A 19731-nucleotide genomic window follows, 5' to 3' on the forward strand; every position below is an offset into this window, starting at 1 on the left:
AAATGCAAAGTCCTATAATAGAATGAGTAACAAAAAATGTAAAAATTAACTTATTTCCTTCCCACAAAGAGCTTAAAATATAGCAGATAAGGAGTAATAAAGACATACATCTATGAAATTGCAATAAATTATGATACTGACCATATTCCATATCAAATGACATTACCAATTTTCTAAGAGGTTTTTTTTTTATTTAAAAAAGGGAGGTAGGTATCAAATGATATCAAATGCTTTTCTGCTCCAGTAAGCTTATAATACAAGTCTTCTTACTGAACCCAATGAGGTGATGAATCATATAATTAGATATTCTTTATTAAACCATCTTTATATGTTCAGATAAATCTTCCTTGGTCAGATAAACCTTCTATGATTAATGAATGACTGACTCTTCAACTGTTCCATTAGTCTTAATTTTATTACAGAGTACACCAATATTCGTAAGTGTTTTCCAAACTCTGCTCTTTAAAACACTAGGATCTCTTAAATTGTTAACCTGTATTCCATAACCAAAACAGAGGGAGACAAAGCGAGCGAGAAGTCCATCGTCAAAGGAATCTGCAACCTACTGGGCTCCACAAATCCTGGGCTGCACTTCTCGGGGACCCTGATATACTAAAAAGTGCACTGCGACCCTCCAGAACACCACCCTATGCAGATTCTCCCAAAACTGTCTCGCCATGAAATTCCTCCACAGGACTTCTATTAATACCTTGAAGAGCTTTGGTAATACCGCCTTTGGTCCAATTTTTGGTACTAAGAATATACTAACTCAAGAGCATGAGTTGGAAGATTCCTATTTAATCTTAGGAATCAAAAACAAAAACTGGGCCTAGAAGTCTGTTGTGAAGCCAACGCACGTGACTTCAACTCTCCCATAGTTATTGGTTTGTTAATTATCACCTCAAGTCAATTTTTAAAAACTGTCCTTTATCGTATTTAATGCAGTTTTTCTCCACTCAGTTCTACTTGGGAGTTCATAGTTACTCTACTGTCTTTTCTGTCATATTTTCCTATAAACCTCGGCTTACCTTTTTATTTTTAACCTTTCTAGATTTATTTGTTCTAAGCATATCTTTTGAAAGCAGAACATAGCTGAGGATTACTTTTTTAGGCTCAGTCTGTCTTTTAAAAGAGAAATTCAACACATTTAGTATAAATTGTTTTACTGATACTTGTCTTTTATAGTCTTGTTTTTTGTTTTCTGGTTTTTTTTTTCATCTCTTGCCATATGGACCATGTTTGCTTGCATTAATATTCTCCAGCTACTCAGAAACAAACATATATCCCCTCCTATTTAAAGTCTACTAACGGTGACTTCCACGTTTTTTAAGTTCTCCTTTAACCGGTTCTTGGCTGACTGTCAAAGGGAAAATGAAATCCATCTTATGATACATAATCTAATCCAGGTCCAGCAAGGCCTGAGCGCGCCGCTACTTTCCCCCTAACATTCGACCACCAAGTCTTTAGATTACAGGTTTTATAACCACAGCCTATCTTTCTAAGCTATTCCTGGCATTTTGCACTATTTCCAACCTTGAACAACACGTGTTCAGTCTTGCTTTCACACTTAATTTGGTTCGATGCTCATTCCCAGTGCTTTCGCACAACGATGTCCACTTCCTAAACTTAGTTTTGCCTCTCCTCCTACAGCATATCTTTAAGTATTTTTTCTAAAGAGCACACATGCAATACATTTCTCTAACCCCTGAAAATCTAACACCATCACTCGATTCTCATCACATGTGAACAGTAGTTTGGCTGTGCACACGGTGTTCTGGCCACAACACTGCTCTGTTCTCTGCAGCGCTAGTCTGTTAGTTCCAGTATTTTGTGATACTGAAGAGAACACTTCGATCCCTTCCAATTTCTTGGATGAAGATCCAAGTTCTCGTGACTTACTTTTATCAAGTATTGTTAAGAACTACGTGTGTTTACTACCACTTAATCTAGTGCCTGCTAAATCAAGGTAGCAACGCGAATGCGAATCGCCACCATAACGGGTGTGATAAGGGAATTTGTAGTCTGCTTTTTCATTTCTGCCCAAAATGTGCCTTTTGCTCTGTGATCAATGAACAGTTCTGCTGATCCGCTTGCCCAGGTTTCCTTTAATGGGAAGTCCCCTGATTATTTAAATCAATAATTATGCATTTTCAGCTGGCACACAGACTGCCTCTTTCATACTGATGATTTATGAACCAATAGCTCCAGAGTCTCACTTCCACTCTACTGGATAGATCTCCCTGCCTTGGTAGCCGAACCAGAAATGTCTAACACCTTGAACACCTCGAATCCGTCCCACCCTGTGCTCCCTCCCCTGGGAGCGACGCCACAGCGCAGTCATCCCATATGACACCCCTCCCCGGCCAGACCAGACCTTCTGACTCCCTCACCTCCACGAACCCCCAGCTCCTATTACCTCTGCCTCCCAGCACCTCTCTGCTGACCCTTGCTGCACTACTATAACCTATTCACTGCCCTTCCTGACTTTGGTAATAGAATTCCTGCTCTACACACTCACCATAATGATCAGTCTAAAATGAAAATCTAACTATGTCAAACTCCTGCTTAAAACCCTTTAAGGAATGAAACTCTTTCCTCAGCCTTGCTACTTACTGGCTCGCACACTCCCCCTTATAAACCCTATATTCTGGCCTTAATGAACCTTAATGAACCACTGACACTTCTAAATGCCAGGCTCTTCCATGCCTATGTGCCTCTGGCACTGCACGACATCTTAGCTGAAACACCCGTCCCAGCTAGTCTGCCTGGTCAACCTTGCCTCATTTTATAAAATACTCCTTTTAGTAATTTGTCCTAGGGTATTTTAAGGAATCAGTTATCTATGCATTTGAGGTCCAATACCTCACTAGCTCTAAGGATTACACAAGCAACTACTATTTAAGGGCAGAATTTGTCTCTTCCTCATTTTTTTTAAACCTCTAGTACCTATTGAAGTCTGATATATATTTTTTAAATAATCAAATTTGGAAAACAAAAAGTTATAAAGAACACAGGTCTAACAATCAGGACCTGATTAGTTCAAATTCACATGAGCATCTACTTTCCCTAAAGGAAAGTTCAGAACGAGAACGCAGTATGGGGTGACAGAGCGAGGCCTCGAATCCTCCTCTCGGAGTGGTCAATACAGGCAGCCTTCTAATAAACAAATGCCTGGAAGAATAAGGGATTAATACTTCTCAAAAGTGTTAAAGCAGTCCACAAATGCAAGGCAGGATTATTTCTTTTGCTTATCTTTGCGGAAGAATTTCCCTATGAGGATGTAGAAGACAAGAGATCCCTACTTGGCCCTTTCAAAGAAGTTTGTCCAAAAAGCTTTTGATAGACGATCTGTTTGTTTCAGCTAACTGGACACAGTATGCTGCTACGCACACAATAAATTTTCCGTGTATCTCTGCCATGTCGCTCAGCAACTCACAGAGCAACCACGGGAGCCTGGCAAAAGCACGTGATTACTGGGCCAAACACTCGGCTGTAACACCAGAAAAATCATGGCAACCAAACTATAACCATCCATGGCAAAAGACTGACACCCATAACATGCCAAGATAAATACTTGGACCATCTTCCAAACCTGATTATAGAAAGCATTCTACTGAATTCCTTGTATTACATAATTCATAGCAGTGAATTCTACCCTAACAAAGCTGATAAGGCCCCATGGAATACAAGCTAGTACTTGGAAATACTTTAATGAGTATGAATTATGTATTACTGTAAGGTCATTTGTTTTAACAGCCTTTGGTCTGTAACAAGTACTCATTAACCAAAAAAATCATCACAAAAAAACAGAAAACACTTCTCATGTAAATGAAGGAAAAATTTAACAGATTTTTCTGAATTAACAAATGATTTCACATTTTATCCTCATTTTAAAAAGCTTAGTAACTGCTGTTTATTCATTTTAGCACACGTCCTCTGCTACAGACACTGATCACTCCTGAACTTCAGAAAGCCTCTCTTCTTTCCAGACTACAGTTTACAGTCAACTAGAAAGAGGTTTTAAAAGCTTTTCTATCACTTCCTCTGACACTCCTAAACACCAGGTAAGGAAAGGAAACCTAGAGCCAGGTGGTGAAGGCACGACGCCCCCCCCCACCCCACCCAGGTCTTCCCGTGTCCCCGCCGGGGGACTTCTCCACCGCCCCGCCCCCGGGCCTCGACACCGGCGCCAGACCTGAGTCAGTGAGAACAGCACCCGCTTAACGGAGAACCAGGTTCGCAGGACACACCAGGGTCTAGGAACAAACTGTATGAAAACTGCCTTACCCCCTCCGGCCCACTCTCTCCCTTCCAAAAAAGAAAGAGGAACAGTATTCGGGCCTCTGGGCTGATTCCCCTTTGCCTGTGCACAGACTTCCAATGCGAATGAGAATCAGGAGAAGATGAAGGGCGGGAGGAGAGGCCGGCAAAAGGCCCCGACTCACGTTACACAAAACGGCCCGGGCTTTTAATAAAAAGATTTCTCAGCGTACTGACTTCTGAGGGGAATCATGGCTATGCTTTATGCTTTAAAATTTTCCTTCTGAGAAACTAAATTCAGTTGCTGTGACATTCTCCTTGATACCGCGAAACCGAACTGGTCTCTGAATGGGTCCTGCGACGTCCGCCCAGGCAGCGGCTGCGCCAGCTCCGCCCCTCCCCCTCCCCGTCCCTCCCCCACCCCTTCCCCCAGCCACTTCCTCCCCCCTCCCCCCCACCCCCACCCCCCCCCCCCCCCCCGCTCAGGCCCGCCGCTGCAGCCCCCCCAGCCCCCCACCCCTGCCCGGGACCCGCCAAGCGCCCTCCCCGCTGCTCCGCACATGGCCCGCAGCGGGGTCACGCCCCACTTCTACTTCCACCGGAAAGGAGCGCACTTCTCCAGCACACTGATACGGGAAACTACAACTTAATGAAGATACAATCCGAAGAATGAGCATTATTATTTTAAATTAATAGTAGGAATAACAAACATGCTATGTTGATGGCACTACTGAGGATTTTACATGAGACTTTAAATATAAAGGACTCAAAAAAAAACTGAAAATCTAATTAATAGTAATTATAGACTTACACTCAAAATGGAATTATATATTGATACTTAAATTTTGTTTTCAGAAACCTTTTGACTGCAAAGATCCACTCCTCTGACTAAAGAATGATAAACTCTTAGAAAGACGGCAGACAATAAGAGGCTTTAAAAGTACAGAGTTATTAAGGATGGAAACAGCATTATTTGGGTCCTCACAAGAAAATACCCTACATGTTGTACTTACAGCTAAAGACAGGCAGCAACACACAAGTTACCTTTTAATTTCTCCCAGTATTCATTGACTATTTACTTAGCTTTCAGTGAAACTGCCCTTTTAAGGGCGCCACGGTGACCAGGACCTGACACACCTTCCGTCCACAGGCTCGGCCCCAACCACCCCTGCCGCTGAGCCCAGGGCTCCTCCACCGCAGGCCGGACCGTTCCGCGGGGCTCAGCCACATCTGACCAGCGGCTGCCTCTCAGACAGTGTCACCTGTACATCCCACAAGCATCCCAGACGCCACCTGAGAGTGGCATTCCCCACCCTGGCCACACAAAGAAGCCATTATTTATTCCTAATTTGGTTAGTTTTGACAAATGGGGATTTATTCTGTACTCAATGCTTAAACACTAGGACTCTGAACTCTAAGCTGGTCTGGTTAATATTTCTTCTCCTTCATTCTTCAGTGTTAGGCACTGTGGTGACTATCTAAAACTAAGGCAAAACCTGTGCTCCCTGATACCTTAGAGTGTTTAGAGCATTCCCAGCCAACAGCAGGAAGCAACATCACTTTGATATTCACTTGATTCGTAGGTTAGGCGTGGGAAGACGTCTCAGCCACAAACTGGCATGTGAAGGCCAGCTGTATCTTGCACAGAGACATGCAGACTCCTCAAACCAAAGCGGGACGAAGTGTGTTTCTCCTAACTCCTGTGATCATACCCCTGCTTACGAAAGACTACAAAGAGAGTCAAACTGAAAAGAATTAGAGGATGTTCCAATGAATGAAGAGACACCTGTTTACACCTACTGAAGGACATCTATACCCCTGCCTTCAGTGAGGCAGGAAAGGCCACCACACAGATAAAATATCCTAAGAGTCTGCAAGACAGTGTCTCTAATTTCTTTATTTCAGCCTACTTCAGTAAAGAGCCACAGCTACTCAAAGGTGAGGAGAGAAGGGGTGAAGAGAGAGAAGCTAGAACTGGAGATGAAGGGCACTGTGACCCACTCAGGCCCCCACAGAGATTGGGGGAGGGGGCAGCCTAGAGGCCCGTCACCCTTACCTTCTCCATCCCATTCAGCCGTTCCCGGAGCACAACCAGCCTGTTCACCACAGCTGCTGGGAATACAGAAAGGAACAGGGCAATTCCGACCCCGCAGGTACTAATCAGAGGCATAAAGAAACAGACTTCACAGTATTAGGAAGCGAGGATTCTGACGCCAAACTGCTCCTACAAGAGCTGCCAGGAAGGATGCCCGGGAAGGATGCCCAGGCAGGCTGCCGGGTCAGGCCAGGCCCGCAGAGAAGATGCCGCAAGGGAGTCTACAGAAAGCGTGGGAGCTAACCAGGCAAAGGGGAGGGGCCGTTCCGACTGAAGCAGGGACAGCTGGGGAGCACAGGACACAGCAGGGCAAGAACCGACGCCCAAGCCACACTGCTATGAGACTAAGGGATTGAAAATTACTCTAAAGACAATAGCTGAAGGATTTTAAACAAGGAAAAAACCTACCTAGAAAGAGGCAGAAGATCTTGGGGATGTTTGTTTTAAAAATGCATTAATAGGTAGATAGACAAACAAATAAATGTAACTCAATCCTAAATTTTAAAAGGGGGAAAAGTTAGAAGATACTAAAGAGGGATTTCCTTAAACAAAAAACAGCCCTTTTTCTTGGTAAGTTTAAAATATACTATAATATCACTGAAGTCTACATTTTCAATAAACTAAATTTCTTCGTACATCTCATAAGCCTGACTTATCATAATACATTTTTTAATAAATATACCTGAAGTCCTCATTATAATAACCTTGATTCTGTTTTCATGCTGGTTCCTGACCTGCCATTAACTAAGAACCAATAAACAGGTAACAAAGCACTATAGATTTTACTGCTATTAAAAACAAAACTTGAAAACACAGAGGTACCAGCAACTCTTTACAGTCATATCCTGGGAGAGGAAAGGGTCAAGCCTCTGAGCACAGTATTCAAGGCCTCTGACAACCATCTCTTAGCACCGACCCAGGTTAACTCCCTGTGTGCTTCTTCATTAGTTCATGAATAGACAACGTACCTTTGGTCCATTTGGCTTGCTTTTTATAAGTACTGTGTTTTTTAAAATAATTATTGACATTGTGATTATTCTTTCAAACTCCTAGCAATGGAAAGATATGAAAAGTACTAAATAAAATGTATCTATTTCGGGTTTTTTCCTTTTGAGGGGGTGGAATTAGACTGATTGATTGATTTAATGGAGGTACTGAGGATAGAACCCAGGACCTCATGCCTGCTAAGCACACGCTCTACCACTGAGCTACACCCTCCCCACCAAATATATCTATTTCAAAGTCGAACAACTTTCTACCATGTCAGCATTTGATGGCCACAAATTAAATGATAATCATCTACCAATTTGAATTAGTAATTATTCCTAAGAAGGAAATAATTTCAAGTATTAAGCTAGTTATCTATTAACTTAGTTCAACATTTTCTCCATGAGGGGATTATCAGAGCATGAAAATAGAATTAATTTGGCAAATAGACAGCAAGCACCTTCTCCGGGCAGAGAGGCCCCTCCCCTTTACAGAGCAGCCAGACCGCCGAACTCCAACTAGGAATGGGCTAGCCTCCAAGGAAGGGAAACAGAGGGACACTCAGTGAGCATCTTAGTAAATCATACCCAAATCAATTTAATCTGACTTCTGGTCCTGTTTTAACCTTACATTCTAATTTGAGGAACTCAGTTTTCATTTTGTTCCTTTTTGCCCAAGCTTCTACCTTATACCTAATCGCCCAGCGGGTCTCGGTCTGGACTCCACACCCCGCCCATCCCCACCGACTTCACGTCTGGCAAACCCCTGTTGTTCCCAGTCCTGTTCCCATCTCAGCCCACTCTGAGATCTTTCAGAACTTAAAATTCTGAGTTCAGATGCCAAGCGCAGACTCTCACCTAAGTGACCACCTGCGAGTCGGACCTTCACAGAGTAAGAGCTCCTTCACACCTTGACCTGTGGGCCCTGCAGGGAGTCTAGACTTCCCTGAAATCAACTGCTCAACTGTCCTGGACACGCTCTGGCTGTTAGAATCTTCCCAGACCTTCTGCCCCGTACAGCCACTGGGATGCAGTCATCTGCCATTCCTGGAATGGCCGGTTCTGACAAGAATGGTCCCAGGCCCTGCAGGAAACACAAATATGGACGGGACATGGTTCACACCTTCCAGAAGCACACACTCCAGGAAGGCAGCTAAGACAAGCACAACCATGGGGAGGGGCAATAAGTACTAAACGCCTAAAGCAGCAGAAAAAAGATTTTTGTGTTTTTTGTGTATAAGACCTGAGCAGAGTTTTAAAGGATAAAGATGATTTTTATACACGGAGACTGAAGAGCTATAGTACAGAAAATGGCATTAAAAGCAGTGAGAAAAGCATAAAGATAAAGCGGAGAAGCCACAAAGAGTACAAAATTTATCAAAAAATGTAAGCTGCAGTGTCAGACGTGACTAACTCTAGGGGAGTACGAACAAGTGAAACTGGAAAGGCGGGTCCAGCCCAGGACAGCGCCATTGAGAACAGGTGAGCCCGCCGAGGTCACACAGGATCTGCTCGTTCCTGTCTCTCATTCTCTGCTATAAATCAAAACTGAGAACGTTCTAAAAGCATAAAGATAGATCTGTTTAGATTATTTGTCTACTCACTTTCGGCTACCTACCAACACCCCCAAATTTCTCTTCTTTCAACCTGTGAATGGGTGGGACCCAGCAGGAAAGCGGGGAGGACAAGAGGGGAAGGGACAGAACGAGGAGGTCCGCAAACGACCAGAAGCACAGGCCTGTCCACCTGGCGCCGCGGGAGAGCCCCGGAGGGCAAGCGTGCCTCCCCAGCTCAGACAAAGCTGAAGCTCACCTCGACTATTCACAACTAAGTTTAACATCAAAAGCCGTGCAGCCAGCTGGATCATCTCTCCAGCAGGCTCAGAATGCATATGCAAACACCCCACAAAATTCACGACGAAGAAAAATGGGTATTCGTGTCTTACTCTGGAAATGCTGACATTCAGAGGTTGACAACCCGCCCCGTGAACAAAAAAGGCCCAGGAGTGGGCAGCGCGTCCTCGGGGACCACACCCTGCAGACAGGAGCCCGGGCATCCCAAGCGCCCCTTACAGCCCAGGCGCCCTTGTGTTAACCGACCACTAATCACACTCGCAGGGCTCTCTCTCCCAAGCCCGACACGCAGCTCTTAAACCGGGTTCTCTGGATGCTAATTTAGCTCAGCCTAAGACCCTGTGCGTGGCATTTGCAAATATATAAAAATGAACCTGGACTCAATCCACGATTTCAAGATGCTCTTTGTTAAGCTAGCTCTTCTTACATTAGTTGTTTTATATACATTTATTTATTTATATTTTTTTTAAAGCTGGGGAGTAGAAAAACTGATAAACAAAATGAGCCTGGATTTACCGATAAACTCCAATTGAAGAAAAAGGTGGGAAAAAAAAATCACTGATAGAAAGTAGTTTTAAAATGGGCAGGAAGGTTTTCTTAAACAAAGAACACAACTTACATGTAAAGGCCTGCACCTACTGACAAGGAGGGAAGGTAGAAGGGCCTCAAGGACCAGACACTTGTTATCAATGGAAATGAGGCAGTCATGGAAAAAGGAACAGGTTACTCATCGTGCGGCTCCTGACCACTTTCCAGCTCGGCCAGATACGCAAGACAGAAAAGCCAGGTGCAGCGGGGCCCAGGAGCCAGGGGGAGACCTGCAGGGAGAACTCAGGTCACGGGGCTGGAGGCAAAGGGCTTCTGCCCTTAAGCAAAAAGCAAAGCAAACCATCTCAGGGGTAAGGGAAGTGGTAAGCTTTCACACCCAGCTAAGAAGAATACTCTAAAAATGCCAAAAATGGTGAGAACAGCACACAGCATAAGCAGTGCGCTCATGAGGGGCCGAATGGCTGGGACAGAACTAAAACCAGCACTTCGGTGTACTGTTTTCTTTCACTTATTTGAAGTGGAATTTTCTCTTCTGTTAATACGCGATTGTTATTTATAATGATATATACGTGTCTAATTTACTTTAATTGATTTCTAACAGTGATTTCGGTAACACCTATCCACTATTTGAGCTGGGACACTGGTTATACATGCTACAAGGGTCTGATTATTAAGGGTAAACAATTCCAAAGGTCTGCACATGAGAAAGGATGTTAGCAGCAGGAACAGAGTTCCATTATAAATAAGTAAATAATTTTTTAAATACAACAATCTTTTTAAAATAGACCACATGGCATTTCTTACTGCTGCCTGAGGAACACCTCCATCAGAATCCCCTGCACTGCATCACAGGCCAGATCTGTGTATAAAATTGTCTGGGCAACTTGCTTTTAAACACCAGTGCTTGTACTTCTATTAGAATCTCTGACACAGGTATTCTGAGGACCACAGTTTGAGAAACACAGTAATAGGACAAATGCTTCAAAAATGCTTTGAAAACCCATGTTGGTGATGGTAAAAGGGTCACCATGTATTCTTGAACAGCTATACAAGTTTTGTAAAAATTATTTTCAGTGTACAAATAGATATAACTATTTCAAGGAATCATGAACTAAATCCTGTAGGATTGGTTTGACTAATCTCTAATCATTTTGCTGTGGGAGACAGGATTTTCACTGAAAAAGGGAACATTTAATAAAAAAAAACGAGAATGAACTTCTAAAGAGGGAGGCGTGGCTGCAGAGAAAAAGGAGACCACCAATCACTATCTCTGAAACACGCAACAGAGGGAGAAACTGGTCAGCGGGGCTGCCAAATGTTTCAGGATTCCATAGCCAGAAGGACATAGAAGTTATTTTCAATATACCAAAATGACAGACAACACTGAAGCCTGGCACCCCTGACTCAAGGGATCTAACGGAATGAAGCACACACCTGTGAGACACTGACCAGACAGCCTGCGCCTACCCACGAGCTTCACCACCCACGAGCTTCACCACCCACCCGCTGCCCCTAATCAAAGCCACTTTCCTGGGACTGGCCTCCATAGTGCAAGTTTCTCCTCCTCTTTTGATCCTATTTCATGGTAAGGACATGGCAACACATCCTCATGTTTCTCATTTCAGAGGCAAGAGAAATACTTCCCAACTGCACGGTCAGGCCTCACTGAGGCATCTGCTGACTTGAATCAAGGCCCCGATACGCGTGGTCAGAGGTGCAACATCAACACTATCAGCGAGTCTATACTGAGCCTGTACCGTGAAGATGCTCTAATTCAAGAGACGTGAAAACCAAAACCATGCCTAGTATTCAGAACATGACACAGTTAACACACAAGGTAACACGGACTGCTATGGGATCTCATAGGATGTGGATGAGCAAACGTACATCCTTGGGTTTCAGTTTATTCTCACATTAAATGAAAAGGCCAGGTGAGACAATTTATCAGTTTCCTTCCAGCTCTGGAAGTATCTGATTTAATGAATCATGCACTTAAGGTCTCCTAAGGAAAACTCTAAGATAACGGTGAGTGGAAAACCTGACTTTGGAGCAGCTGCTTAGTGACAGCAACAGAGCATGATCTACAGATGACACACGCACCCCATAACTTGGGTGCCTTTATCTCTTAGGTACAATCTCTGCACAGCTTTGAAATATTCTGCTCAGAACAAAAAAATCAGAGATCTAAAAATCTTTTGTGTGGTAAAGAATCTAAAAACAAAGAAGTATAGATTTTGCTTGTTAAATTTTAAGTGGAGGAGTGATTAGACGTAAAGACGAGGTCAGCAGGCGACCCTAATCTGGTGCGACTGGTGTCCTTAGAAGAAGAGCAGACACATGGGACGGGGCAGGGACTGCAGTGATGCGTCTACAAGCCAAAGAACATCAAGGACTGTCACCAACACAGAAGCTAAGAAAAAGGCACAGGACACGTCCTCCCAAGAACAGAGAGCACAGCCCTGGGGACAACTTGATTTCTGATCCATGACCCTTAGAACTGGGAGAGAGTAAGTTTCCACTGTTTAAAGCCACCTAGTTTTTGGTAGTTTATTGGGGCAGCCCTAGGAACCTAACACAGGAGGCGTTCAGTGCCAGAGCCCAGAGAACCTGCTCCCTGGACTGCAGCAGTCAGGGCAGGTTCTGGGGCCCCAAACAGTATCACCCTCCTTATCCAGGCTGCGTCCAGATCAGGACAGTGGCTGTGTGGTCTCGGGCCGGTGGCTTTCTGATCACAGAAGCTGCTCCCAACTCCCTTGGTGGCCTGGTATTGGGAAACTTCACTAGAAGCTCAGACTCCCTCCCAACCACCAACTACTACTTAATACAGTTAATAAATCCCTCCCTACTTACAAGAGAGAGGGAAAATGATTAGAATAATTAGAATAGCGGGAGAACTGCCTGCTAAAATGTAACTCTCTGTCACCAGCTGATAATTTAAACACTTCAGGTCGTAAAACAGCAAAGTGATGTTGAAAACAATACGCCGTTCAACAACCAAAATATTTACCAAATGTAGAAAACTTTTTATTAAAACTTTATTTTAGATGTATACTGAAAATGTTTAAAAAATGCCAGTGTTCACAGAATACCTCAACTGCCACCATGCTATTCTAAATGTGTATTAATATCAGACTTAAAAATACAAAACAAAATAAAAGAAGTGAATTTGTAGGTTACCACAAGAAACTGAGAATAAAACATCAATTTCTTGCTATAAAACCAATCCATCAATAAGCATTCTTCTTGTATAATCCTTCAATTTACATGTCTTTGTTGAATAGCAAACCATGCCTAGAAATAAACTATTTGAAATAAGGAAATGCATTGGCCTAAAATAAATTCCCTACTGCCCAGTTCCGCACGGCTTTATGACACCATGCAAACATACCACATGACTTCACTATAGGGTCCAGCAGTTAGATATAAAAAGCAATGGAAGATCTGCAACTCCTTGCACTCTGGAGGCACAATTCTTATCAACATCTTGGTCTGTTCAGTTTTTCCAATCATGATACAATAGAAGACATGTGGCTTTGTCATGGTTACAACCACAACAAAAACTGTAAGAATCTGACAGGTGAATATTAGAATATGAGAAAAATACTTTACAATAAAAAAACAGAACTGGAAGCTTAATAGAAAGAAGATTCTAAATTTTTCCACTTTTGAATCAGTATTTAAGGATGTTTTTCCAACTCTCATTTTTCTGTTGTCCAAAATATAACCCCCAAGCCTGCTGTGGCTTTTTCTATCTCAGGAACTAAGGATTACTGCCACCACCACCCCCAAATTTAATAGGAATGTTAACTCCGGGTGGGAATCATTAAGTTATAAATATGGGAATTGCGGGACAGAAGGGAAGAAGAATTAAGGCAGAGAAAGTAGAAATGGCAGCAGAGCTGGGCAGGAGCCCATCCACATAAAGCTGGGCCGAGAAAGGGTGGGCAGCGGGCCTGTCATCACAAGAAACAGAGACGTGCTTCCCACACCGAGTGTCCTAAGGACAGAGAAACAGATGGAACGAAACTAGCACTTGCTGTGCCTGCTACCAAACTGCTACAAAGTGTTCCCACTTACTCCTCAGAGCAGCGTGACCTGAGCTGAGAAAATAATGGTCCAAACACACCCAAGTAACTCAGCCGAGGTCGTGAGGTCGGAGAGAAGCCTGGGCCTTAGTCTTTTTCACATCGTGGTAAGCACAGAAAACGCTGCGAGTGCAGCAAGGTCACATAAAACGAAGAGGCTTCCGAGCTAGCTGGTGGCGACTAGCCTGGAAGCTCTGAAGCCCCAGGCCCCCCCCCGCGGGGTCAGTACCCCAACCCGCCCAGAACCCACTGGGGCCAAGCGCTGGGAAGTCCTCCCGTGTAAGCCCAGGACTGCGGCATCTTCCGTTCCATCCCCAACCCCCCGACCCCACCCCATAGCATTAACTACACCCAGGTGAGCCTACAGCTAAGGCTGCTAAAAGCCAGGGGAAGAGTCAGGTACCTCACGCGTACACCCCAGGCCACAAACGCCCTGACTGTAGCCTCTCCTTACAAATACAGGCCCCTTCTAGAATTTCTTTTACTGGGAAAAAAGTCTTATAAAAGACTCAGTCAATTTTTCTAAAAAGAAAATAAATCTGTGCACCCTCCAGCTCATGCCAGACACTCCCTCTAAAAGCAACAAAGGCAGTCATTCCAGCAGACCTCGAGCGAAAACGGCTAGTCAGAGAAACACCAGAACACATTCCGACCAGCGTCATCATTATCAGTCAATCAGACGAAGACAAACGTCTGACATCAGAGGCCATCTTGGTTTAGCGGCAAGAAGGAAGCCGGAAGAGATGCACATGCATTCCAGGTCCAGGGTGGGTGTGGGACCCCCAAGGGTGAAGAATGATAGAAAACTCTGAAAAGGTGTAGAAATCTAAAAGAGGTTGATGTATTTGGCAGTGAATAACTAGACAGTATTCTGAGGAGACTGAGGAAAATCAAGAGATTGTCACAAGGATCAAAGGACCAGAAAAGGCTATATAAAACAAGGCTGCAGAAAGTCCATACGAACCCAAACATCAACCCCAGAATCATGTCTAGATCTCTGTTATTACCTTCTAGAGCAGGTCTGGGCCCAGCCTGACTGTACAAATAAAGCTTTATTGGAACACAGCCACGCTCACCTGTTCAGAGACAGTCCATGGCCACAAGGGCAGTATCTGTGACAGAGACCATGTGGCTCCCAAAGCCAGAAGTATTTATTCGCTGGCCCTTTAGAGAGAAAGTCTGCAAACCCGTGTTCTATACGAAAGCAGCCTGTAATGAAAAAGTTGCCTTTAACAACTTACACTGATTATCAATAAAAGACCAACAATAAAATTTACAGAAATGTCTATTTCCATTAGGTAACAGAAAACATGTATTTCTAAAATTTCATAGAGCAATTAAATAAGTTCCATTCATTTATACACTATTCCAATTAACACTTCCAACACCTATTACAAAATAGATCATTATATAGGCTTATTCCATAAATAGTATGAAAGAGCTGTTATTTTAGCAAAGGTTAAAAAAATTCTATCCTGCTGAAAAAAAATTAAGGAATGCTTCACGCCATCGCTCTGTCTTCTCATTCCCACTGCTCACTAAAAACCATGAAATACATTCTCTAAATGTTTTCTTTAGAACAAAAAAATAATACATAGGGATAATCAAACTATGAATCACCAAAAGAGGGCTCAGCATTTGGAAGTTTTGTAACACTAAGAATAAATGGCTCTACATTAGTTCTATGCAGTTTAAAAATTCTCACCAGCCATTATAACCTGCAAATAAATATATTTGATTACAATTATATAAATTCCCTATAAAAATGAGGGGACAAGGAATTAAACTGAAACATTCAAAATTATGAAGAAATGCTTCATAAAACATCTTGCTATATAGTCATAGAAATGCTGATAAAATAACTGCTGATAAAGCAATTCAGCATGAACAGTAATCAAAAATGTCATTTCCAAAACAACCTCAACTATTATACTAAGTCTGCTGCCATGTTTTTTTTTTATATGTGATGTACTAACATACCTACCCACATACCTCTTGAGCAAATATTTCAAGGGACAAATATTTTAATTTGAATGAAAACAGGAATGTGGACAGAGTACTGCTTTGTGCAGCTGCAGCTACACTGCACATTTTTAAAATACTAAAGCCTATTTTAAAAAAAAGGAAACAGAACCTGAAAGGAATTTTGGAACCTATTATCTAATTAAGCAACTTCTCTTCCAAAACTGCACTAAGTAATCATTATTCTCTCCTCTCCAGATGCCTTGAATGGTGGCTACGTTAGTAATACCAGAAAGATACACATTAAAACATCAGCCAGGTGGTGGGAAAATAGCTTTGTTCTAGAAACACGGCAAAAGTCTCTAATGATATCTCAGACCACATATATATACATATGTGAAAAAAGAGAAATCTACATTCTAGTAAGTGCACAATAGTTGAGAAGAAAATACGTTTACGTGCCTGCAATAAATCGGAGCTCCGACTGCCAACTGCAACCACCAGAAAGTTGAAGGGAGAGGAGTAGGAGGTTAAATACTCCTGTCCACAAACTGTAACTGCATTGTGGTCACGAAAAACTACAATGCGAGTTTTCTTATTCGGATATGCTAACACCGAGGCCTCCAATCTCCCTCCCACCACCATGCTGCCCTCATACCAGACGTGCTTTCCTCATTCTTGGAGTAAGTGCCATCTTAACTGGGCCGGGAAAGAGCTCTTGAGATTGTCCAGCCAGGACAATGAGTGAGTGGGAAAAGGAGTGGAGGGCCTGCAGATACGATCTAAATAAATAAACCTGAGCAGCAGTTCAAGATTAGGAAATCAAAGTCATGACCTTTACTTTTTTCATTGAAAATAATTTTTTAACTGTGGAAAGATTCCCAAGTAACTTAAACGCTTAACCATATGGATGCTGGCATTTCTTGGTTTTCATTCTCAGATAATCTCAGAATGAAACACGGGATCAGTCACACCAGCGGTTGAGTCCAAGGTGCGGCTGGACCGGGAACTGAGACCTACGTGCACCTGGTCCCAGGAATCCGCCGCCCTTCCTCATTTTGTATGTTTACCCCACAAACTTCCCTTCTATTACGTGTTGACCCCACAAACCCCTATTTTGCATGTTTACCCCACAAGCCCCCCATATTACGTGTTTATCCTACAGTAAAGCTCCCCCTTATATTACATGTTTACCCCATAAGCCCCCCTCATATTACGTGTTTACCCCACAAGCCCCCATTTCGCGTGTTAACCACACAAGTCCCCCATTTCTCGTGTTTACCCTACAAGCCCCCCTTGTATTACGTGTTTACCCCCCAAGCTCTCCCCGCCCTCCGCGGACGCCCCCCCGGGGAGAACCACCACGCCACCCCCCAACCCCCAGACCGGCAGTAGGAGGAAGTGCCCGCCCCCCAGCGGGAGCCTCGCCGTCCTCGCCGCCCATTGGCTGCTGAGGCCGTCAGTCCGCGGGGGGTGGGGCCTCCTGCGCGAGGGCGGGACCTTAGGCCCGCGCCTCCGGGAGGGTCCCGGGCTGCCCCAGACCCCGGGAAAGCAACCAGCCTCCACTAGGGGTGCCTTCGCCTTATAATTTCGCCGCACTCCTCTTGCCTTACCCTTTGTCTCCTCCGAGAGGCAAAGTTTTTCAAAGTTACATCTCTCCCCAACCCTTGCCAGCTCCCACGCAGGCCAGGGCCAAGCTGAGGATGCTGCGGTTTTAAGAGTGAAGCAAGCTGTGGACTGGATCCCCCCGAGGGTAGCAAAGGATTCCTTCCGCTGGAAATGAAATTGCTTACGTTTTACGTTAACCGTTCTAGGTGCACTGGTCTTCATTGTTATAGCCAAGAAAGCTTGGCGTCCATTCAACAAGAGTTGCCACAAAGCATTACAGAGTTAATTGCAGCTCTTGTTTAACTATTCATCGTTTTCGGTGTTGGTCCACTTGTCCCAAACGTACCATAACCTTTTCAGTCAAAGTACTAAGCTGACCACACCCGCAGCAGCTCGGGTTCCCGTTCAGAACAGACTGATTACACGCACATTCTGTACTTCATTCTGTAATGCAACTCGGCGAGACATACTACTGCAGGAAGCAGGGAGTGTGCATACCTCTTGAAACTACAGATTCCTTGGAGGAGGAATTAGAAACAGTGGTTCTAATTATGGTGGGGACACAGTGCTCTACAAACTATGGGCATTTGATTGTATCCGTTGCAACCTTAGGATCAGTAGCCTCGAAGGAGGAAAATCATTTCATTTCTGCAGTATGTTCCTGACTTTCAGTTCCATCACCAGAACTGCTCAAGGATGGGAGCGAATCTTAGAGTCAAGTAAGTATATTTTTAGTATCTATCCCTAACAAGGCCTACAGCTACGCGAGAACACCATTTGTCTGATACATCGTCTCCCAAGGCCTACAGTATATAGGAAAGGGGTAACAGGTTCTTAGGATCTCACTGCAGCACCCTTCGTGGCTGTGTTCGCTCCCTGACATTGTCCTGGGGCCACATGGTCTTCTCATTTTTCTCCTTTTTCCTTTGCGCTCCCTTTCGTCACTCTGGCTTTGACTTCCATGTTCAATTTATTTCTTTCTTTTCCATTGCCATTATCACCAGTAATATTCGCTCTTGCCCAGCAATCCCTCTCTCTGACGTTTCTTAATCCTGACAGAGCCCCCAGAAAAGCTCCTTCTCCTTCTGCAACGGGTCGGTCATCCACCTCGCACGTCTCAAGCTCAGTCTGCGCGGCCCCACCACCCACTTCTGCCCAGAACTTGGCTCGGCTCAGTCCGGCTGCGGCCGAATCCTGACAGCTGGACCTGACCAATCCACGAGCAATAAATAACCGACGCCGCCAATGAGGGCGCGCCTGGAAGCGGGAGGCGGGACTTCGCCAAGTTCCCCGGGTCCTGAAACCGAGACCTGTTGCGCCGCCGCCGCCGCGGTCGCGGAGTTTCTTAGTTACCGCGGCGGCGCTGGCGCCAGAGCCGTGTGCGGCACGAGGCCCACGGCCGGACCGAAGGCCCTACCGGCTCGGCCGCGCGCCTGCCCCGCCCCGGCCCCGGCCCCCTTCACCTACGGTGGGGTCCCGAGGCCGCCGCGCGCGGGCCCGACCTCCCCTCCCGGCCCGGCTCCCGCAGGCGGCCCCACCCGGCGGGGCCCCGGCCCGCGCGCCCGAGACCCAAGCAGAGACTCACCAGGAAGTGGACGGCTTTCCGTTCTCCGGCCCGCGAGGGGCCCGGGGCGGGCGGGCGGCTCGGCCTGGTGGCCCCGTGGACAGGCCCGCTGGGCCGGGGGCTGTGCTGCGAGGCCCGGGCGACGGCCACCTCCCGCCGCGCCGCCCCCGCGGACGCTGCAGGCGCGGGCTCCCACCCTGCGCACGGCGAGGCGCGTCCCGAGCGCGAGCCTAGCGGCGGCCCATCCTCCAGCGAGTCCCGCTCTTCCTCCCGCGGCCGCCGCTGTCAGGAGTGTAAACATCCCGGCATCCCCGAGGAGGGGGCGGGGCGGTGCCAGTCCCGCCCACTCAGGCCCCGCCCCCTGCGCAGGCCCCGCCCGTCCAAGGAGCCCTGCTGCTGCCGCGCCCGCTCCCCGCCGGCCTCCGCGGAAGGGCCCTTCGCTTTCCCACCCGAGCAAGGGAGGCCATTACAAAGCCTAGCGCGGTGAGAGGCCCGTCGTCTGCCGCCGTAGCCCGATTCCCCTCCAAACTGAGGGAGTTTTAGAACTTATTTAAATTGCCCCCATTTGCAAGCGGTGAGCCGAATTGGTGACGTCGCTTTCCTCCTCTGGGTCCTGGCGTTTGGATCTCATCCCCTTTCCTGGGTGGTGTAACTAACTCTGCGCTAAGAGAAACTTGCATTAAAGAAAGAGACCCAGGCCAGAGGGCAGTGGCTTTTAGGACATTTCTGAAAGGTGAACTACCTGGTTTGGTGCTAGGAATCTTACCGG

At 45.5% G+C, this 19731-nt stretch overlaps 1 protein-coding gene across 8 annotated transcripts in view; it reads right to left on the reverse strand.

Annotated features, from left to right (window-relative positions):
- NEK7 (NIMA related kinase 7) overlaps positions 1 to 19270 on the reverse strand; it is a 132105-nt gene extending 112835 nt beyond the window's left edge. For 3 of the 8 annotated variants that reach the window (XR_012501780.1, XM_074351576.1, XM_074351578.1), the window contains exon 1: positions 18984 to 19269. The gene's annotated coding sequence lies outside the window, so the exon portion shown is untranslated. Of the gene's footprint in view, positions 1 to 14904; positions 15038 to 18983 lie in introns of all 8 variants that reach the window. The other 5 variants (XM_074351579.1, XM_074351574.1, XM_074351580.1 and 2 more) reach the window with 4 other exon arrangements.
- Between the last annotated feature and the right edge of the window lie 461 nt (positions 19271 to 19731).

The sequence above is a fragment of the Camelus bactrianus genome, chromosome 23 (genome assembly GCF_048773025.1).
Source record: "Camelus bactrianus isolate YW-2024 breed Bactrian camel chromosome 23, ASM4877302v1, whole genome shotgun sequence".
NCBI classification, from domain to species: domain Eukaryota; kingdom Metazoa; phylum Chordata; class Mammalia; order Artiodactyla; family Camelidae; genus Camelus; species Camelus bactrianus.